Source organism: Pagrus pagrus, assembly GCF_965226575.1.
Source record: "Pagrus pagrus genome assembly, chromosome: 4".
In the NCBI taxonomy this organism is placed as follows: domain Eukaryota; kingdom Metazoa; phylum Chordata; class Actinopteri; order Spariformes; family Sparidae; genus Pagrus; species Pagrus pagrus.
In genome coordinates this window covers 5130460-5150742 of record NC_140188.1, presented here as the reverse complement: position 1 = coordinate 5150742, position 20283 = coordinate 5130460, and the positions used below count along the sequence as shown (strand labels likewise).

Below are 20283 nucleotides of genomic sequence, written 5' to 3'. Positions count from 1 at the left end.
CATTTTGTAAACCTGGAGTTAGGCCTTGCACTACTATTATCCCCACTCTGTGCCACGTGTATGGAGCCTATACTTAAGTAATCAGCCACGAGGAACATTACAGTGACTTTAGAACAGTGTTTTCAGGCTGGGGGAGATTTTACTTGAGAGGTTTCTGAGGTGCTGTGAAGTGGTTATTCACCAATGTAAGAAAATGATTACAACTACTCAAAGCAGTCCACCCTCGATGAATTTTACAGAATGTAACAAACGTTATTCCCTGACCTTCTTGAATAGTAGCTAGACAAGGTGCTGGTGTGACTAGCAGAAATTTTGGCTAGCACATTAATGTTTAACTGAGCTGTTGTGCAGTCACATCTCTCAAACAAAGCAGGTTTCCCAATTCAAGCCAAGTGTATTTGTACAGTGCTGTTTACAGGCTGCAAATTTCATTTTGAAGAGTCTGAAGAGCCAGTTTGTGTTGCAGCATCTGGAGAAAAGTGCTTCAGACAGGAGAGTACAATTAAAAAACATCAGGTTTAATGAGAGTTTATTTTAGATTAGACCTATGACAAAGAAAGTCTGGCTCAAGATTAAACAAAATAATAATTTAAAGTACAAATTATTAAATTGAGTATGCAAATGAAGTCATTTGAGGGTAGTTATTCATTTGAGGTCTATTAATCCTCAAAAATCTCTTGTCACACCTTGATTACACACAGCCCATCTCCATTCAATCCATTATGCAAATTATTAATACAACTGGTTGCACCATTTATGGCTTATTGCATCACAGTCAGCAGCGTGGACTTCTTGTATTTTGTAGTTTATTTGTACTTAATTTAAAGTGACTAAGAGGAACTTTCAGTTTGTCAATTCTAGCGACCACTTTTGACAAAAGCAGTACGACACCAGCGCCTGCTGTTGTAAAGATCTTTGCTAGCGCGTGCCAGTGTTTGTTTTGGACATGAGTGACGGGGAGGCCACAGAAAGGATTGTGATGAGGAAATGTATTTATATAGGATTTTATATGTGATATGGGTGATCGGGCCCGAGCACAGGCATTAATAATAAATATATAAAAAAGTATTTTCACTTTTCATGGTCTCGTTTGCTGTTACAGGTCATTTATAATCATCAGAGGAACCAGGAGACTGTTTCATAAACACTTAAAACTTCCTCATAGTCACTTTAAACCATTTGCTTTCACTTTTACATTTAGGTCCTTTCTTTCTGGAGATCAGAGTAAAAAATGTGATTCAATGCTCCAAAACATAAAAAAAAAACAAGGGGTTTAAAGGAACAGTTCACCCAAAAAAATTAAAATTCAGTCATTATCTACTCGCCCACATGTGGATGGAAAGTCAAGTGAGGTTTCGTAGTCAGTTTCTGGAGCTCCACAGCAAAACAGTGCTGCAGCGTTCTCCAAAACAACTGAAGTGGCTGGGGACTGTTTTAAAACATTAAAAAAAAAAAAAAAGTAAAAAGCCAAGAAGCCAAGGGATCCCAAACTGATTCGAAAGGATGCAATTAACTCCCTTTTTTAAACTGGGCTGTTGAGCTAAAAACATTGGTGCGCATGCCGTCTGAAGTGGGTGTACAAGCTTTAACGTGCGTCGAGGGTGTAAATAAAGTCTTTTTAGAACTTTTTAGGATCCCAGGGGTTTCTGGAGACTTGGATTACGCCGGACAAGCAGTATGGAGTTTTTTTTGTTTGTTTGGACGTTTTTTGGACTACGAAACTTCATCTGACCATTGGCATGAGGATGAGAAGTTAATGACTGAATGTTCATTTATGGGTGCACTGTTCCTTTAATACATTTTATATATTCTGCTTATTGCGCAGCAGTTCAAAAGCTAAATCTGACTGGCGTGTTCTGCCATCAGCTCTCATTTTTGTTTAAAGAGGGCGTCGACTCATCAGACACACCTTAAGTACCAACACTACACTTAATTGGTGTCATCTGCATTCATTACATCCTGACCTCAACACACACCAGCATAACAAGACATTTAACAACCAAGACCGAGGAATGATTAGTGCTTAATTATGGTGACATTTGAATGATGGAATTAAATCAAATCAACCTGGCTGCTATGCAATTAATCTGTAATAAAATCGAGGTTGTAAAATCAAAGTTAATGTCCCTTAAGGGAGGTGTTCTCCCTTTCGCTCCCACTAGTTTCTGCCAAAGCAGGTTTGAACGCTCATTTTCAGCCTAGCTTTTGTGTTCATGTTGACAAGGTTGCAGCTCTCCATCTGGCCTCACAGACTGTAGCTCTCCTAATCAAACAGGGTCTCCTGCAGTTCTCATCTAATGGTTTAACAACTTCTCAATGGCAAGAAAATATGTTGCTCTCGTATATTGGTATCTGCACGTCCAAAATGCCAATTGCACCATTTAAGCCCTTTAACCGATAGATTGGAAAGGAATAAGGTAAACTGACCGAGGATAAAGACAGAAGCGAGAAGAGACAATGGACAGATGGACAGATGAAACCTGATTAAGAGACAGATCAGACTTACTGTGCAAAATAGCATGGTGACACAGTTTGGAAAGGTACAAGCCAAAGTTTAGCTTGTTATATAAAGGGTACAGAGTGTGCAAAGTGTACAGGGACTGACTAACAACACCCCTGGCATCACCTATGCTGACTTGCAGGTGACCAGTTACTGAGAAAACACATGAAAAAGACACCAATCATTAATCATTTCTCACAGTGCTAAAAGCTTGAAAAATAATTACAGCTAAGACATGTGATCAGTGGATAAAACGTTAACCTGCAGGCTCCCAGAAGCTAGATTAAAATAATCACATGATTCATCATAGGTTGCAACCAGATGGGTGCAGGTCTGCCAAGTACCAATGCAGGTCCCTTTATGATTGCCTGCTCTATTCAAGCTGATGAAATACTCAGATTTTAACTGTGTGCCATCACTATTTCATGATGAAGGTCACAGATGCTGAGCCTGTTACACGGTGCTATGGCTTAAAGTAACAACAGTGGTAATGTGTGGATGAGATGCTGAATGATGCTAAACCTCCTCCGCAGTCCTCCAGAGAAGAACCAACAAAAAAGATGAACATCATGTTGTGAAAGACTGAGAGGCGTCGCTGAGAGACCTCTGGGCAGAAACAGACCAGAGTCTCCTACTTGTCTGCTGAAATGGTCTGCCCATGCTGCTCTGGGTTTTTAAGTATCAAATCATGTGCACACATTAGTAAATCTTTCCCCTAAATTATAAATTTGTGCGCATGAATAGAAAGAAAGCCACCCTGTACAACACATTGAAGGGCTGTCTGAGACAACACAGTATTCAACAGCTCAAGTACATCCATGTATCTCAGTCAATACAACTGTATTAAACCCATTCAGATTGTCCATGACCTGACAACCCTCACCGTCAATGCGCTGCATTATACAACTGCACGTGTGTGAATCCATCATCCAACACTGGCAGACCGAGAGTAACCAAGTAGAGCTCAAAGCTCCATGTAGCATCAAGAGAAAGTGTGCCAAGGGGACACAGGCAACTGTAGTGGATGAAATAAAGCAATTATTGCAATAAATCTACCTTCATTAAGGTTAGAAGGTGCAACTTAATGGTCATTTTGAAGCCTGTAATTTACGGTGCAGTTGAGTTATATTCCATCATACTGACATGTCACAAATTACAACAACTATCAAGTTTTATCCCTAGAGCATCCCAACATGAGCTTCCCACGTGTCACTTAAGATAGCAAGACGGACCGCACAACCATCAAGAACCATATTTGTAAGATGCTGAAAAGGTGCAAGCGACACATTCTTATTGTTAAAACTTGGTTTAAATGTTGAAGTTATTTCACTATAACCTTGAATATTCATGGCCAAATATGTAACAATCAAAGTCCTAAACCTCACTTTCACTATATTTTGTCTGCCAGTGGGCACAAAATCTGCTGGAAAAGTGAAGGCTGACCGGGGATCCAGTCAGGCTGGCAGCCTGGCACCACTTCTGTCTGCTTTCATGTCTCCATTATAAACTAAATTGATGAATCAACTCTTGCTTTCGTCCTGTGTTGTTTAGTTACTACACTGGGGAAAACAAAAACAATCCAATTGTCTTCGCAACAGCAATGCAAACAACAATTCCACTTCAATGCATTATTAATTAAGAGTTTAACAGTCATCAACTCAGCTAATCTGCTTCAGCTGGGCTACATGAGTTCGGACTGATCAGATTCAGAACAACCCGACGAACTGTCATCAGATTTTGATTCAAATTCTGCTCAGAAGTACATGAATCACCTTTTCCCAACATCGACCAGCCTGCTTGAAGCCAATATGAATCATTTAGACAAAAACAGAAATACAGAAATCGCTCAATTGAAACACGTGGCAGAAATATCTGGAGTTCACGTCAATCACTGGACAATTGTAGCATCAAAGTTTCAAACTGCTTGTGAAAAGAGGTTTTTAAGACCTTAAAAGCCACGCCTGTATGTTCCATAGTAGCAGTAACTCTATTTTTTCAGTACATATAGTGAATTAAAAATGTTTCAAGACTTTTTGGCCAAATGTCTGAGCTGGAGGAGGAGAGATAATCACTGTTTGCTAGGGTTGAATAGGCTGGTGCCTTTGGTTAGAACAAAAAAGTTATTGTGTTACGCCGACTGTACCAAGTAAGCTGTGTGCAGTTATAAAACGTGTTCTTATTCAGGAAAGATTTTTACAGCCGATGTTCCTGATGTGCACATTACTAATCAAGATACCAAAAATGTATCTAGCTAAATGTCCAACTGACACCTGTAGATGATGTGGAGAAGTTTTTCTAATTACGGCCGTCCCTCTGCGCATTCACACCTTCATTACTTTAATGCTTCTAAGAAATGATCTGTTTCTCTACCATTCATTTTAATGGACTCACAAACAAATCAGTGGTTGCCCATGAGACGGAGAGCCAGCAGAGACACTGAAAACAAAGATATTAGGGCTGGTATTATTATGTTCAGGCCCTGATCTACATGTTTTGTTATATTGCCTTCTCTCAAGTATGTGAGATACTAATTGAGCGTTTAATCAAACATGTTGATGGAGTTGCTCGCTTTAAAGCAGCTGGGCAAAGTTGAGCTGTTATCCAATCAACAAATGTGTTAGGGTACAAAATGTTCTCCAGTTGGCTTTCCTCATTTGACATTTTCACTAGTTGTTTGGGAAACAAATTCAATTTAACAGTTGGACCTTGTCCAATCACTGCTCCAAACAAATTAGGGAAATAATTCAATGAGTTTTAAATCCCATAGCATGTGGTCTTTACACATAATGCCAATTCATTTAGAGCCGTGATGAGAAGTACATATACACACAAAGCAGGCCAACACACACAAACACACACCCCTGCATTCCTTCAACGTCAGTGGAAACAGCCATCAGTGTTCTCAGTTCGGCCTGAGGGTTTGATAAATGATTTAAATTAATTTGCCATTTAGTGTGAAAAAAATACTGATGTTCCATTTGTTTTGTTCGGACGGATCCAGGGATCTTGTATTCTAAGAAAATCAGATTTCATAACTGCAGGGTGTGTGTGTGTGTGTGTGTGTGTGTGTCAGTATGCCTACGGTAAGAGGTTGAGCTCCTATTTAGTCCCAGTGGGTCACACAGTACTCTGTATTTTTAGAGCGAGCTGGTATTAATAGACCCAGAGAGCCCTGGGAAGTCAGGGCCAACAGTGAGAACAAAATACTAAGCCAAGTCCAAAACACAGATGCCACAGTACTGCTCTGTGGACCGACACCAGTAAACACTGAGGCCAAACTGTTTAACAGAACTGATGAATGAATAATGTGTATGACGCAGGAGCCCACACAGTTACACAGTCGAGACTTTTTTGACATCAGCTGCTTCACAAACTGCATTTGCACATGGCGCCAGTCGAAATGTAGCCTAAGAGAAGGCAAATAAGTTAAACGTGCTTGGACACTCTGTACTCTCACTTAGGACAAGGCCGCGGCTAACACAACATGTATGACTTCACAATTTAAATCCTCTGTGAAGGCCAGTTCAGCGTTAAACCATGTCCTTCCAGGGTCTATCAAGTTCTTCTTTAGCTTTTATCAAATGTTATGGTAATCTAAGAGGACAGCCAGGACCAACGTTCATGTCAGGTTCACCAGAGGGCATTAGTTGGGTTGCTTCAGGTCATTTGTATCTATCTAACCTTTATCAAGACCCTATATTCAGCCTTTTTCAAATTATCAGAATCAGTGCTGTTTTGGTCCGATAACCGATAAAATAAATTAATTTAAAAATGTCCTAGTTCGGCTCTGATGCAGGCGCCTCTCTCTCTCTCTCTGTCTGTCTGTCTGTCTGCAGTCACCACCACCTTCAAACTTGTTACAAAGTTTGGTTTCTGCAATCTGTCCCGAGTAAACACTTTTTCCAAAAAGAAAAACAAAAAAAAAACAAAGGATCTCTGTAAAAGAAAACAAATCCAACATCTCCACACTGTTGAAGTCAGTCGTTTGTCTTCATGCACACAGATTTCTCCAACAAACAGTGCTGTAACTATAACATGCTTTTAAAGATTAGTCTAAATTTGAACTCTCGTTCACATTTGCTTTGTTTCCATGACTGTTTTTTCTTCACTACAAATGAGTTCTCACCACCTGAGATAAAGTTTCAACTCGACCACATCATGATCAAAATATTCCCATCTTCATCTCAGTGTCTAGCCAACATCTTCACTGCACGTAACAAGTATGAAATCATGTGTCAGGACTGTGCACTCTGGAAAATAATCAACTAGTTGTTTTTAAAGTGATGGAAAAGTCCCTGATACTGAGATTCAAACTGTCTAGAAAAAATGACTCAGAACTTCAAGAAAGCTCAGTTTTACCAACAGAATGATTCCTGTGCAATAAAATGAACCTAAGAGTCCAATTAAACATTAATCACAGTTATAATTTACACATTTAATAGTAGACTTGATGTTTTTTTCCTTTCACTTGCAGGTACATTGTTGACAAATTAAATCAAGTCTGAAACTTTCGTCTTCTGTTTCTTTTTGCTTTTGACTGTTAAACTTTATTAACTATAGCTTTTGTTTTTTAGAAAAACTACTTATGAAACATGTTTTTCACTGTTACGCAATGCTTCCTAAAAGGTGAACGTACAACTCCGGTTTAACACAACCTGCTCACATGAAGAACACAACACACCTCTGACGGGCTTTTCCCTCGCCTGCTCTTATGTCACACTCATGTCATGCGGTTATGTGGCTGCTGTAATCACTCCCTTCATGTCCACACACAAAAGACTCAAACAAGCCCAAAATTGTCACCCTTATCACCACCTTCCACTGACACAGACATTGTTCTACATTTGTAGTTTATACACAGTATTTCACTGAGTTTGTACTGGTGAAGCTACCGGCGGGCCTTCTCTGATAAGCTTTATGTGACAACTTTTGTGAAAGGTGTTGTGACACGGACAGTTTTGAACAGTCTTTGTTTGAAAAGTAGACTAGCGGCGACAAAGACCGACAGGTGTGTCCCCTCATTTCTCCTTCATCTTGGTCAAAAAGCTGCGCTTGAAAACATCACAAAGACTAAAGCTGGTGGCCAACAAGCTTGTATGATACCTCTCTGCCAGTATACAAACAGCTGTTATGATTAAGCAGCATTTTTTGACACAGCTCTTGATAATACAGCTGTTCCTAATGGAGAATATGTCTGATGAAAAGTTGAAAACTGCACTGGCGAAGAGGCAGAGGAGAAAAATAAAGAGAAGTGGGGCAAATCATGGATACTACAGCGACAGACTCAAGGGGTTTTCCCTTTCTTTTTACGTTTCTCTTTTCTGCACGAACACCGCTAACCTGAACAGCCAATCGGAGGGATTTCTCTCACCAACGAGCCGCCGCAGATTGAACGTGCTCAATCAGCCAAAAAGCCACTGACGAAGGCTGTGCAGTGCGGGACACACTGCACGGACTAGGGCACAGAGCTAACAGCTACAGAGCTAATAGAGCTAACAGCTAAACACACAGCAAGACTGAGAGTCACTGTTCAGAGAAACACAAAGCATTAAACACAACAGGTTTATAGTAAATAAAAGTACTGAAGTACAGTTTGGAGGTAAAAGTACTTTGAAGGCTAACACTTTTTAAGTAACAACTACAGATGTTAATAACCAAGCAAAGAAACAACATTATGACTTCAGGATGGTTTACAATCTGTTCTGGATGGTTTGAATTGTTTTTCAGGGTGATCCCAGGACGTCTGTGAAAGAAGTTACTCTGGAGCCATGCCTTATCACATCCAGCTAACAACCGGCTCAGACGAAGCAGCAATTACACAACTGAAACTGAAGATAGGACTCTCAGTTTCTTTGCAGCAACACGAAGTATAGAAGTATAAGGAGTTGTTGGTATAAGGAGTTTATAATTGTATGTGTTAAAGTGGTACAGAAAACTCAACACAATAAATGTCAAACATCACAACTGACACTCCACTGATCTGAAATCTGCAGTGAGTCTTTTAAAAATCACTGCACTACGCTCTTGAGAGGCTGAGAGCTGAATGTTAAACAGAACATTTCTGTCAGCTACTGTATTGATTTGCACAGCGTGAAACTTTCAGAAAAATCAACAAGGATGATGACAGGCGAGCTAGAGATGTTGACTAGAGATTACTTGGTTTAGAGATGTTAAATAAGCTATCAAGCCCCCGCCAACTTTCACTCATGGAAAACCAACCTGGAACAATAATATGAAGCAGCGTCTAAGTGACACACATCAGTACGTTGTGAATGATTATCAGAGGCAGCACCCAATAAATTACAGCCCTCAGACTCTCTTTGGGGAATGAGGTTTTTGATTTTGCAGGCTTCTGTTTGAATCATACAAAACCAATGAGTTAAAAAAAAAAATAAAAATAAAAAATATTTCCCTCTTACCAATGTGACAGCTGAAAGGCCCCTATTTGGAAAGCACCAATCATCCATGTCTGATAATACAGCGATTGTTTCCAAACTATGAACTGAGAAACTACTATCGATCCTGGAGACATGACTTGATGTTGATGCAGCCGGAGCGAGTGTTGCTTGCACAGAGGCAGTGAATCCAAAACACGTAACTTTTAAGAGGAGAGGTGGAGACTATATTCGTAAGCTGTCAGAGGCTGTAGGCAGGGGAAGGACACAACTGGAACTTGTTCAAAAGTCTCGCAGGAGGAAAAAAAAAAACTAAGTATACTGCATTTTTGTCATTTTTGGTCAGAGCATTCAAGTGTAACAAATAGGCTGGGAAACCCAGTCCATGGCTTGTTGACCACATTCAGCCCAATACCCGTATTTATTGCCTGATTTTTATTGGTCCCTTTCATAACATTGTTTTTTTTACTTCCCCTTTTCTTCAATCACAAGCGTGTTTCTCCTCTCCCAACATGCACTTTGTTTTTCTGCAGCCTGGTGTTGGAGGAATGCATCAGTCTATGAGCATAACAAGAGGTTACCTCAGGTCAGCACCCATTTGAATAAACATCTAAAAATGAGATTCAGCTGAAAAAAAAAAAAAAGGTATTCCTACTTTGAGAGAAGTTAATCCACAAACTCTGATCTGCTGCTCCTTCTGCACTCACAGTCCTCATACTTGTTGGGGGTAAACTGCAGTGCATTGTGGGACAGTACACAGGTGACAGCCAACGAAAAAAATCAGCACACTAGGGGGGTTGTGGCAGGTTGCTGTGGCAACAAAACATGTCACGGGGCTGAGTAAATATAGGCTAACCAGTAGGCGATGTGCACAGAGAAGGCCTGCAACACAGGAAAGGCCACAGAAAAAAGAAAAACAGAGACATTTGTGAAGATCTCAAAGCTTTGCTGTCTTTTGATGAAACCACCCTCGCTGAGCAGTGATGACAAAAGAGATGACCTGAGATGTACCTTTCTTTATACCCCAAGGGAAAACATTATGAAGCAGACAAAAGCAGTGAGCTAAGCAGAGGAGGAAGCGAAAATATGAGGCCAACTAATTTAATGAAACCACGACCAAGGTGGATACGGCACTTCTATGTGATCTGGAAAATGTGAGCAGTTTACACAGAACTTGTTGGCTATTTCAGACAAACACCTTCTCAACAGAGTGAAAATTAATTGGTGAGAAGACTGTAGGCACCTCATCCATGGTTTAGCCTCAGCTCAGCTCAGGGACAGGGAAGTACTGGGCTCATTTTGTACAGAGGGTCAAGGGTTGTATCCTTTCCAACACATTCTGGGAAGAAAGCCAAGTAGAGCAAGGAAAAAGACCTAACTGCAGCCTCGGTGCAGGCGTTACAGCACAGAAGCAGTCGGAAAACGGAGGGCTGATGGACGGAAGCCATTCAGTGTCAAGATGAACACACACCGATCAGAAGACGACCAGTCTGTCCAATCAGATACGGTGTCGCAGGTTTTCCCCACAGGTCAAAGATCATCATCACTGAAAGCACTCCACACATGGTGCACAAACATTATTAGAGCTGCACTGATGAGTCAGCTAATCGTTAGTAGATTGACAGAAAACTACTTTGATCATTTTTATCGATAGTCCTTTTTGGTATAAATATGGCTGAAAATGCTGCTTTCATCCTTTCAAATATGGAGATGTTCTGCTTCTCCGGGGTTTATATCATAATGAACTGAATCTTTTGGTTCTGGACTGCTGGTCAGACAAAACAAGACATGTAAAGACATTACATTAGAGTTTGAGAAACTGGGATGGACTATATTTTTACTTTTTTGTGGACTGTTTTTTGATTGAAACTGTTGCTTCCCTGGGGAGCATTCAGGGTTGTAAACAGCATCGTTTTCCCAAAACAACACTGAACAAATCATAAACAGTGACCAGCCGGCATAACCTGACCTTCACTAAAATAACTCACCCTAACATTAGCCCAGCTGAGCGACAGAAGGACTACAATTACAGATGTCCAATCCACAGTCAAACTTAGATATCACCCGACGATGACTTTAAACTGTTTTAAAAGTGGTAAAGGTAGAAATAAAAGGTAAATGTCCTCACCTGAAGAAATGATGCAAGATGGGAGAAACTGAAAAGGGACAGTAAAATCAATAATACATATTTTATCCTCCTTCCTGTAGTACCATTTTTCCATCATGTTTGCTTTGATGTGGGTTGACAAGTTTCGGAGATATCGGCCGTAGAGATGTCTGGCTTCTCAGGAATATAATGGAACTAGATTGCACACAGCTTGTGTCTAAAAAAAATACATTTTAAAACCTCAACAGCATTGTCTGTTTCTAGAAATCATGACCTGGTTACTCAAGATAACCCACAGACCTTGTTGTGAGCAGTTTCATGTAGGAACTGTTTTCTTTCCGTATCACGCAGAAGGAAGTGTGCAGTTAATCATTGATGAGAGGCTAGATAACTAGGCTAACTAAGCTAGCTTACATTACAGCTCAGCCAAGGCGGATGCCATTAATTCATGTTTACATCAGGCATAAGTATGTTCCCTCGTCCATGAGTAGATGCACACTTTATTTTGCGTGGTGGTACAGTTTGCAGGTGTAGTTCAGCTGAAAGAAAATAGTTCCTACATGAAACTTCTCTCTTGGAAGGCAGACATCGCTTCGTCTAATATCTCCAACACTCTGCAACTCACATCAAAACAATGGACGGATAAGTCGCTCCACAGTTAAGAGGAAAAATATGCATTTTTGATTTTGGGATGAACTGTCCCTTTAAGATGGAAAAGAGATGAAAGAAAGCCAAAGACAAGATGAAAATTCACCTGGATTTAAAAAGTATACTTGCAATTATTGCAATGGATTTAACACAAGGGAAATTACCTCCACATTATGAAAATGTTTGCACATGTTTAGCCTTTACTGGCTAATCCACAGTATGTACTCTATCAGACGCTTTGTGAAGTAACCTATCTTAATTTGAAAGTAATGTTCTTTATCTTGTTTTTCGGTAAAACAGTGAGATTGCTTTTCAAATTCTAATAAAACAAACCAACTGTAAGCAATGGCATGATTACAAAGCATAGGACAAGAAAGCTTAAGAGGATAGAGGTGGTGACAGACGCAGTATCCGGATGTATAATCCCAGTTAGAGCCTTGTTTGTTTGTTTGTGCATTTGTATGTAATACAATTTGCAATACACCCTACTTAGAGGGAATAATGGTATGCACTGCTGGAGCCACACAGAGCTCCATGAGACCTCCACAATGATCAAATACTATTGTGCATTCACACAGCAGACTGTACAAGTCAAACAAGCCTCTGCCACGTTGTGAGGAGTTGAACATTCACATACCAGGAAGTAACTTAGTGATTTTCTCTAGTCAGCGTATGAATCAAAATGTTGTGCATTGTTTCTCTAATTGTTGCATTTTTAACACTTTTTTTTTAAACTTCCTATCAAGTTCGGTAAAAGATCGTCCACCACTTCCTTGATGCATTTTTTTTTGTTACTAACCTGAAGTTTTAGCCAAAGAAAAGATGATCTTGCAGATGATTTTAATAATGTATAAGGCATAAACAATGTATAAATGCAATGCGAAGCGCAGTCACAGCCTCCTCAACGAGACTTGTGATTGTTATCTCTTTACATGTAAACGCAGTACTAAGTTCCCACGTTAATACACTCTGTTTGTCAGATTGCTAAAAGGGCTTTCATTGGTTGGATGTGATCAGAGCCTCATGGTAAAGGAGGAACGTGGGCTCAATTCTCACAGAGCCTGTGATCCCACCTACGGTTGGTTTTGTATGTGGAAAAGTTTACTTTGATGCATTTTCCTGTTTGAGTCATCTAGTCTAACACTGACGAGTTTCAAAAACTTGTAAACAAAACTCCCACAGGCCCAAAAAGTATGTCATTCTTTTGGATATTGAGACAATATGGCAGCACGACAGGGGTCAAAACAAATCAGGACTCCTCTCCCTGTGATCATGAAGGATTCACCCTTCAGTAGATTGTACATGTTCATATGTTCACATCAGTTGATGGAAAGAAAATGAGGTGCCAACTATTTTGATAATCGATTTTTAGAGGTAAAAACGTTTGCTGAGGATTGTCAAACGTTTGCTGAGGATTTGCTTGCTTTTTTTGTCAGGTATTATATCAAATTTTGGGGATTTTGGACAGTTTGTTGGACAAAACAATCAATTTGAAGACGTCATTGTGGGCTCTGGAAATTGTGATGAGCATTCTACACAATTGATTGTCTTGATTAATCGATTATTTTTGAAAATAATCTGTAAATTATTCGAAAATGAAAATAATCATTAGTTGCAGCCGTAATCTTAATCTTCTAAGTATACACCAGACTCATCTTGTCACACAATGCCTTCCGAGCATAACTAAGTGCTGACAAACAGAGGTGAACATCCGACCTCCTTCACCCATGTCACGAAACTGTGTACAGTATCTGAGGGTTAAATCCTGTAGTTGGTTCACATTACATTCTCACTTCTAACAAGAACCACGAACTGCAGTCTCACAAGGTCTCAAGTGTGGTAACCTGGTGCACACCTGAGATCAAATGGTATTGTTCACATCTGAATGAACAAACTGAGGTTAAAACACCGGCTCTGACAATTCCTGGTGTGACTAAATATAAGAATGTAGCTGGAAAGGTTGAGGACCAGCAGCCGTGTGGACAGAGTACTTTTGTCAGCAAAAACTGTATGCAAACATATGCAAAAGACGAGCACACAAGGAGGCACAGAACTACAACAGACACTAGGATAGTAACGCAAGTGTCACAAAAATGCCTAGCCTAACTGCGTCTAGTTAAGGATTAGACCGAGGCCTTTCCTTTTTTCTTCACTAGGCCTATAGAGTCCGTTACTTAAGTGTCTTCGTATGCTGTCGTGTGGAAACGTTCTCAATATCACATTATTCTTTCATAGCTCACCTTAGCGGTGCTCCCTGTAACTCACCCCAAAGTTCTCAGATCACCTAACCAGATAAGAAACACTTTGTCAGCAGCTCACCAAATCTGTCTCTGCTTGCACCGGAGCAGTCTGTGTGGACATGCAGCGGCTGCCGCATGCCTGTTCATTCAAATCGACCCCGGACAAAACAAAAGAGGCAGGAACTTACTATACGATCATAGATACATCAGCCTTTGTGTTGTGACTGCTGCATCATCACCTTTTATGTCACTTCTGTTAGCCACTCAAGTCCTATTAAAGGATAAGATCACCCAAAAATGAAAAATTCAGCCAACTGAGGAGACAACTGAAGAAGCTGGGGACTTCTGGTCTGGTATAATCCAAGTCTCTGAGATCCTAAATTAATTTTAAGAGATTATATGCACCCTTGATGTGCGGTCGAGCTCGTGCACCCACTTCACAGGGGGTGCATGCTAACATTTTTAGCTTAGCAGATACAGTGAAGATTTCAGCCTAAAAAGGGGTTTAAATAATGTCTTTTCAAATCAATTTCTGGGCTTCAAGAGACTTGGATTACGCTGGATGAGCTGTATGGAGCCATGTTATGATGTTTAGGTTGTTTCTGTAAACTTTAAAACAAGTCCACATCTACTTCAGTTGTTTAGGGAGAATGCCACAATGCTGTTTTGCTTGAAGCTCCAGAAATGTTTTGTAGACTATGAAACTTCAGCCAACTTTTTATCAGCATGGGGGTGTGTAGATAAAGACTGAGTTAAAATTTTTGGTTGAACTTATCTTTTAATACCTCTATTTGACAATGCACAGCCAAGAAACAGATGTAGGGTCCTTGAAGGTAAGAGGTTTTCCCCTCAGGTGAGCTCCTTTAAGTAATATACGGGGTACAGAGTAATATAACGCGTTACTTCTAATATTTCAGTAATATATTACTCCAGTGATGTCATGTAACGGGTTACAATCCCGTTACCGACCGGAGTGAAGCTTTTATTGTGGGTTTTTTAAGAACCCATCAGAACCAACATGACCGTATTAACACAGGCTCTGTGTGTGTTTAATATAGCCGAGCCTATAAGTTCTTTGTCGAGTCTGTGTGACTGAAATGAGCCTAATGATGAAGCCTAATCCTCCGAGCACACTTTAATTTACATTCTTGTATCGCACCATGTATTCCTTGTTCTGTGGACTAAAATAAAAAGAAAGAGATTTTTGTCTTGTCGTGTCATTATAGGCTACATTATAGAAGGAATAGGTCTGTTGTGCTTCATATGACTGAGCCTACAATTTAAAATAAAATGTTTTATCTCATAATATATCGGACTGTGATCCTTTGTCTGCCTGCTCTTCACCGTGTCCAAGGCCATTCAGATCTAGGCTATTTAATTGTTCTATATAGGGTTTGTTGAAAGTAACTAAAAAGTAGTGTAATAAGTAGTATATTACTCTACAGACAGTAATATTGTAATTAATATATTTCTTTAAAGTAAAGGTAACTAGTAATATATTGCATTTTGAAAGTAACTTGCCTGTTTCACACAAGGTTTCCTCATTACTCACGACAATAAAATCTACGGGGACCGACTCAGGACAAAACACATACAAAAACACAATACAGCAGGCTCGTCTGGAGGCCTACAGGTCGGCGCCGGTGGACCGTCCCTCTTAAACGAAAGTCAGGAGGGAAGAAGATGCTCTGAACCAGGAGATATTTCACTTCCAGCTGAAAGCAGCGCACAGTGTACTGTGGCTCTGAGAGACAATTCGGATCAAGTTGCAAACTCTGTTAGGTGCTATATATAGCTCACCAGGATATTGTAGATACACAAACAGCATGACGTGCCTGCACACACACACACACACACACACACACACATACAGGAAGAGAAAAGCTGTAGTATCTGTGTGTGTGTGTGTGTGTGTGTGTGTGTGAACAGGTTTAAGTGCAGCATTATCACACTATATTCAACAGGCTGAACTAGCAGGGGTCATGGGTTGTCATAAGGCTGAGACCACACACACACAAACACACACTCACAAACACAAACACACACACACATACAGTGAGAGAGAGAGAGGGAGGAAGGAAGAGACAGGAAAAAGGGTGTGTGTGTGTGAGAGGAGAGCACTTTTCACCGGCTGTATGTCAACATTTAGCCTTAATATTATAATAAACTAACACTAATCTCAACTATTAGCATCAACATATTCATGTTAACAACTAACTTTAACCAACACAACGTGTGTAAACCTGTAGCTTGACGTCCAGCTTGTACGCTTGACTTGTGTGTGTGTGTGTGCCTGAATCACAGCGGGGCAGGAAATGACTTTCAAAATAACACATTTTGTAATCACAAAACATATATTTTCCTACACTGAGTTAACGCTGAGCACGTTACAAGTGTCAGACGCAGCGTTGAGCCGCGGCAGCATTAACCTACATGTCGGTGTCCACATGCCCACACGCTGTGTGGAGGTGACAGCCAGGTGTCGTTACGCAGTCAGTCACCTCCTGACGGGGGGGTTTTTAGCTGCTTTAGCTCACTAAACCGTCCAAAAAAAAAAAAAAAACCGTTGCTCCGGCTGTTAGCTTCCTGACATGCTAATATTAGTCATTTACGCACACATCTGGATTGAAACGCTTTATCGGCGGCGGGAAGCGTGAAAGTGGAGCAAAGCACCGCATTCTCGTTAGGAGGATTTCAGGACACATGCCCCCGGTGTGAACCCCGCCGCTCGGGAGGGGAGACTTGCTGCGCCAGCCAGGTCCAACGGGGGCTAACTTAGCATGCTAATTCATGTCTTCGCTAGCTCCACTTGCTCGTAAACTGACGTTGACGTAGCACACATCTGCAAGCGAACCGATGCTAGCTAACGGGATTGTGAACTTTGTTATTGGCTTTTTGCTTTTTGCTAGCGACCCCGAAGACTTTAATAAAAAAAAAAAAAAAGAAGGAAGAGAAAGTTACACGAGTCAGTCCCCAAAACACGTAAAAGGAGAAACGGGCTCCGTAAATACGCGAACAGCTAGCAACGCTCCGGCAGTGACAGTGTTGTTGGGGGGGAAAGGCTGTGTACTGTACCTGGTGTGTGAGATCACAAGAGGCCGATGTCAGGCAGCACTGACGGCCAGTCGACATTCCCCGGAGTGGCCGCTGCCGCCGCCGCCGCCGCCACCGCTTGCTCCGCTCCGCTCCGCCGTACCACTGCGCAAGATGGTCCCGATCCCGATGTTTGATAAGAGGAGGAAAAAAAAGGGGAGCTGGTGCAGTTTTGACGGGGTTGATAAATAACGCGGCGTGTCTAGGTTGAAGTTTCGGTTGAAATCAGAGGACGCGTCACCTTGCAGCGGTTCATGACTCCCACTATTCAAGATGCAGAAGGGCAGGACGTTGCATTGCTCTGCGAGTCCATATCTCACTCCCAGCCGCTGACGATAATTAGTGTGGCCACACGGGCATCCGTATGTCACTGTGCTGATATGTCACACTGGACTTGTGTGTGCTGCTGCTGCTGCTGCTGCTGGATCACAGTGGGATTATTTTTTATTATTATATCATTATCCTAATATTTCCAGATAATGATGATGTCAGTACACTGACATGAAACTGACTTAAAATAAACTGTGGGTGTTTTTTTTGTTTGTTTTTGTTTTTTTTTTTATTCCTGGAAGGCGATCAATCAGTAAAATACCAGATATGACGTGTTTTAGATCAGCCTTCACATCTCAGATGAGGATCTGATGATTTCAGATTGTCAGAGGAGCAACATCAGAGACACTCAGCTGAGCTCAGACACTTTAGGTTTTTTAAGAGGAGGATTCATTATAAAGTTACTCAGAGTGAAGATCCAGTTGTTGCTCTGCTAAACCTGCTCTTTTTTTTTCAGTTGAATACTCCCTCTGGTGGTATGGGTAGCAGAAGTAGGCTTTGGCAACGTGAACTTGGGTGAACTTATGGGATGGATGCATCTCTTGCACGCGCGCTGACAAAGAGAGTGCGAGTCCAGCAAATGTTTCACGCGATTTGTTGACGGACAAACGTGCTTTACTGCAGATTTATGCAGGAAAGACCGCTTACAGTAAGCCAGATGTGTAGCCCTAATCAAGGAGAGGAGACATGTTTCTGATGGAGAGCACATCCTATCCTTATCCAGATGTTTCCACTGCTGCAAGGATTTGCACCTGCAACAGCTGCTCCTCTAACCTTGATAATGTAGGTTTCTAGACCACCCGGAGTGCTTGAGTCTTTTCTCCTTTGGTGCAGAAAGTTTGAACGTGAAACCCTGCTCTGATTTTCTTGAGGCAACCAGCTAAATATTAGAGAAGGACATATACAGGGTAATTCCTACATTCACAAGGAGGGAGCTGCAATGATTTATATCGAGAGGGAGTGGAATAAAACACAAATCTGCCGCAGATATGGGTCAGTGTGGAGCAGCGGAAATCATCACAGAGCACAGAGGTGACTTGCTGCGACCCCCTGACCTGCGGACGTGGAGACCGGTCAAAGTCGTGCAGGAGACCGAGCACATCCGTCATGACCTTCTCCTACCAGACGAGGCAGAAAGGACTGGCATTAATCAGCCGAGGACGCCATCACACCTGTTGGCATCAGACATTTTTTAATCATTGAGTAATTAAATAGCTTGAGATTTTAATTATGCCATTGGGTAGAGATCTGCACTCTACATTATTCTGCTGTTATGTGCCAAATCAGAAGGGAGCTCAGGCTGGATTCAGGATGAAAGCCTCCTCTTTTTTTTTGTTTGAATGTCTAAATTAAAGGATGAGGAAACGTATATGGGTATTTAATAGAGACGTCTTGTATTTCTTATTGTTCTTTTTTTCCCCTCCCCTTTGAGTTGCGTGTGTGCTATTGTGTAGACAACTGCCGAACAAGAGTATTGTTTTAATCAAAGGCGAGAATACTCTGCTGCACATTGTTTTGATTCAATAATTTTAGGCTCCAGGCGTCACTCCTGCCAAATAGACCAGCCCGGGGATATTTAAGAGGGAATAAAACAGCCCGGAGACACAGTATGCAGCGTTTGTATTTTATGATGAAAATGCAAAAAGATGCTGTGAATCCTATCCCACCGTTCCCTCCCCCCCTGAGATATGTTTTATCTGAGTCCATTATTCTCCGCTGGGCTATGGCAAGCAGAGGAATGAGCTCAATTAGGTGAGGAAATGAGAGGAGAGGAGGAATTTGGAGGGAAAGAAAATGAAACATTGGAGGAAGGTCAAGAGAACATAAGAAAAGGAGCAGTGGGGAATGAGAGAGAGGGAGAGAGGAGGGAGATAGAGGGAGTGAGACAGAGAGGATGAGAAAGTGAAACTATGTTGTCATGGAAACTGGCATGGATCTGAAGAGCAAAACAAGAATGTAAATTGGTTTACCCTTAGGGAATGTGATGGCGCTACAGGGAAGAAACAAGCAGGGAGATGTATTTAAGGGAGGACCGTCCATCACATTATATGCAAATAATGACATTTGGAGCAAACGTAAAATCACAATAGTGATGATGATGACAAACTACGGATCTTTAAATGTACTGACCTCAAACATCATATTTGGAGACAGCCGGGGAGGATCACCACTCATCTTCCCAGGCTGCACACAGCTCTCCATAAATGACTAATTAAAAAAAAAAAAAAAGCAGCAGTTTGAGAGGTGCAGAGGTCAGTCTGAGCGGCTGAATCACTAATGTGGGTAAACAACTTGTGGCTCGGCTGCAGCTGGAGATGGAGACGCACCTTGACCCTCTTCACACTTATCATTCAAGAGTATTGCAGATGACAGGATTCAAACCCAAAATGTGAGCCTGCGCCGACCCATTCAGGCACGGGGACACGAAAAGAGCAAAAGTTTTCTGCACCTCGTCATTATTTCCCCTCTCACCTGTGAGCTCTTTCACACCGACAAAGCCTTTGCCGGCACTTTGCTCGCAAACATTCTCCTTTTCACCCGACTGCAGGAATCCCATCATTAGATTTGATTTTAGAGGCGGCTAGAAATGATAGGAATGTTGCCAAGAAACGAATGGTTTCCGTGGTGACAAACACTACCCCTGCCATTGTGTGTAGCAATGTAGGAAGTCAAGTCCCTCACCTACAATCTCTGTAGCGCTGCTTTCAGAGTGGAGCAGTACATCTGAGAACAGCCTGTACTCCACAGACAATAGCAGGTGCTTTAATACGCACGTGTGTCTGTTCTTTGCACAAAAGTATCAACATCCTCAGGTTGTTTTCTCGTGTTAAACACACATACATTAAACTATTATACACTGTATGCAACACATGTATTTGTGCATGTTGAAATTGTGCGATGTATTCAATATTTTGGGTTGCAGGAAAGACTGCACAAAATGATGCATACAATACATTACACATAATCAAT

The 20283-nt window shown here is 41.3% G+C and overlaps 1 protein-coding gene across 5 annotated transcripts in view; it reads right to left on the bottom strand.

Moving 5' to 3' along the window:
• The window catches only part of bcl9l (bcl9 like), a 32188-nt gene extending 12337 nt beyond the window's left edge, over nucleotides 1–19851 (bottom strand). Inside the window, exons 1-2 of one of the 5 annotated variants that reach the window (XM_084351896.1) lie at nucleotides 19786–19851; nucleotides 19444–19521 (exon numbers count right to left, since the gene is read on the bottom strand). The gene's annotated coding sequence lies outside the window, so the exon portion shown is untranslated. Of the gene's footprint in view, nucleotides 1–8919; nucleotides 8941–16965; nucleotides 17376–19443; nucleotides 19522–19785 lie in introns of those variants that run through there. The other 4 variants (XM_084351897.1, XM_084351899.1, XM_084351895.1 and 1 more) reach the window with 4 other exon arrangements.
• Between the last annotated feature and the right edge of the window lie 432 nt (nucleotides 19852–20283).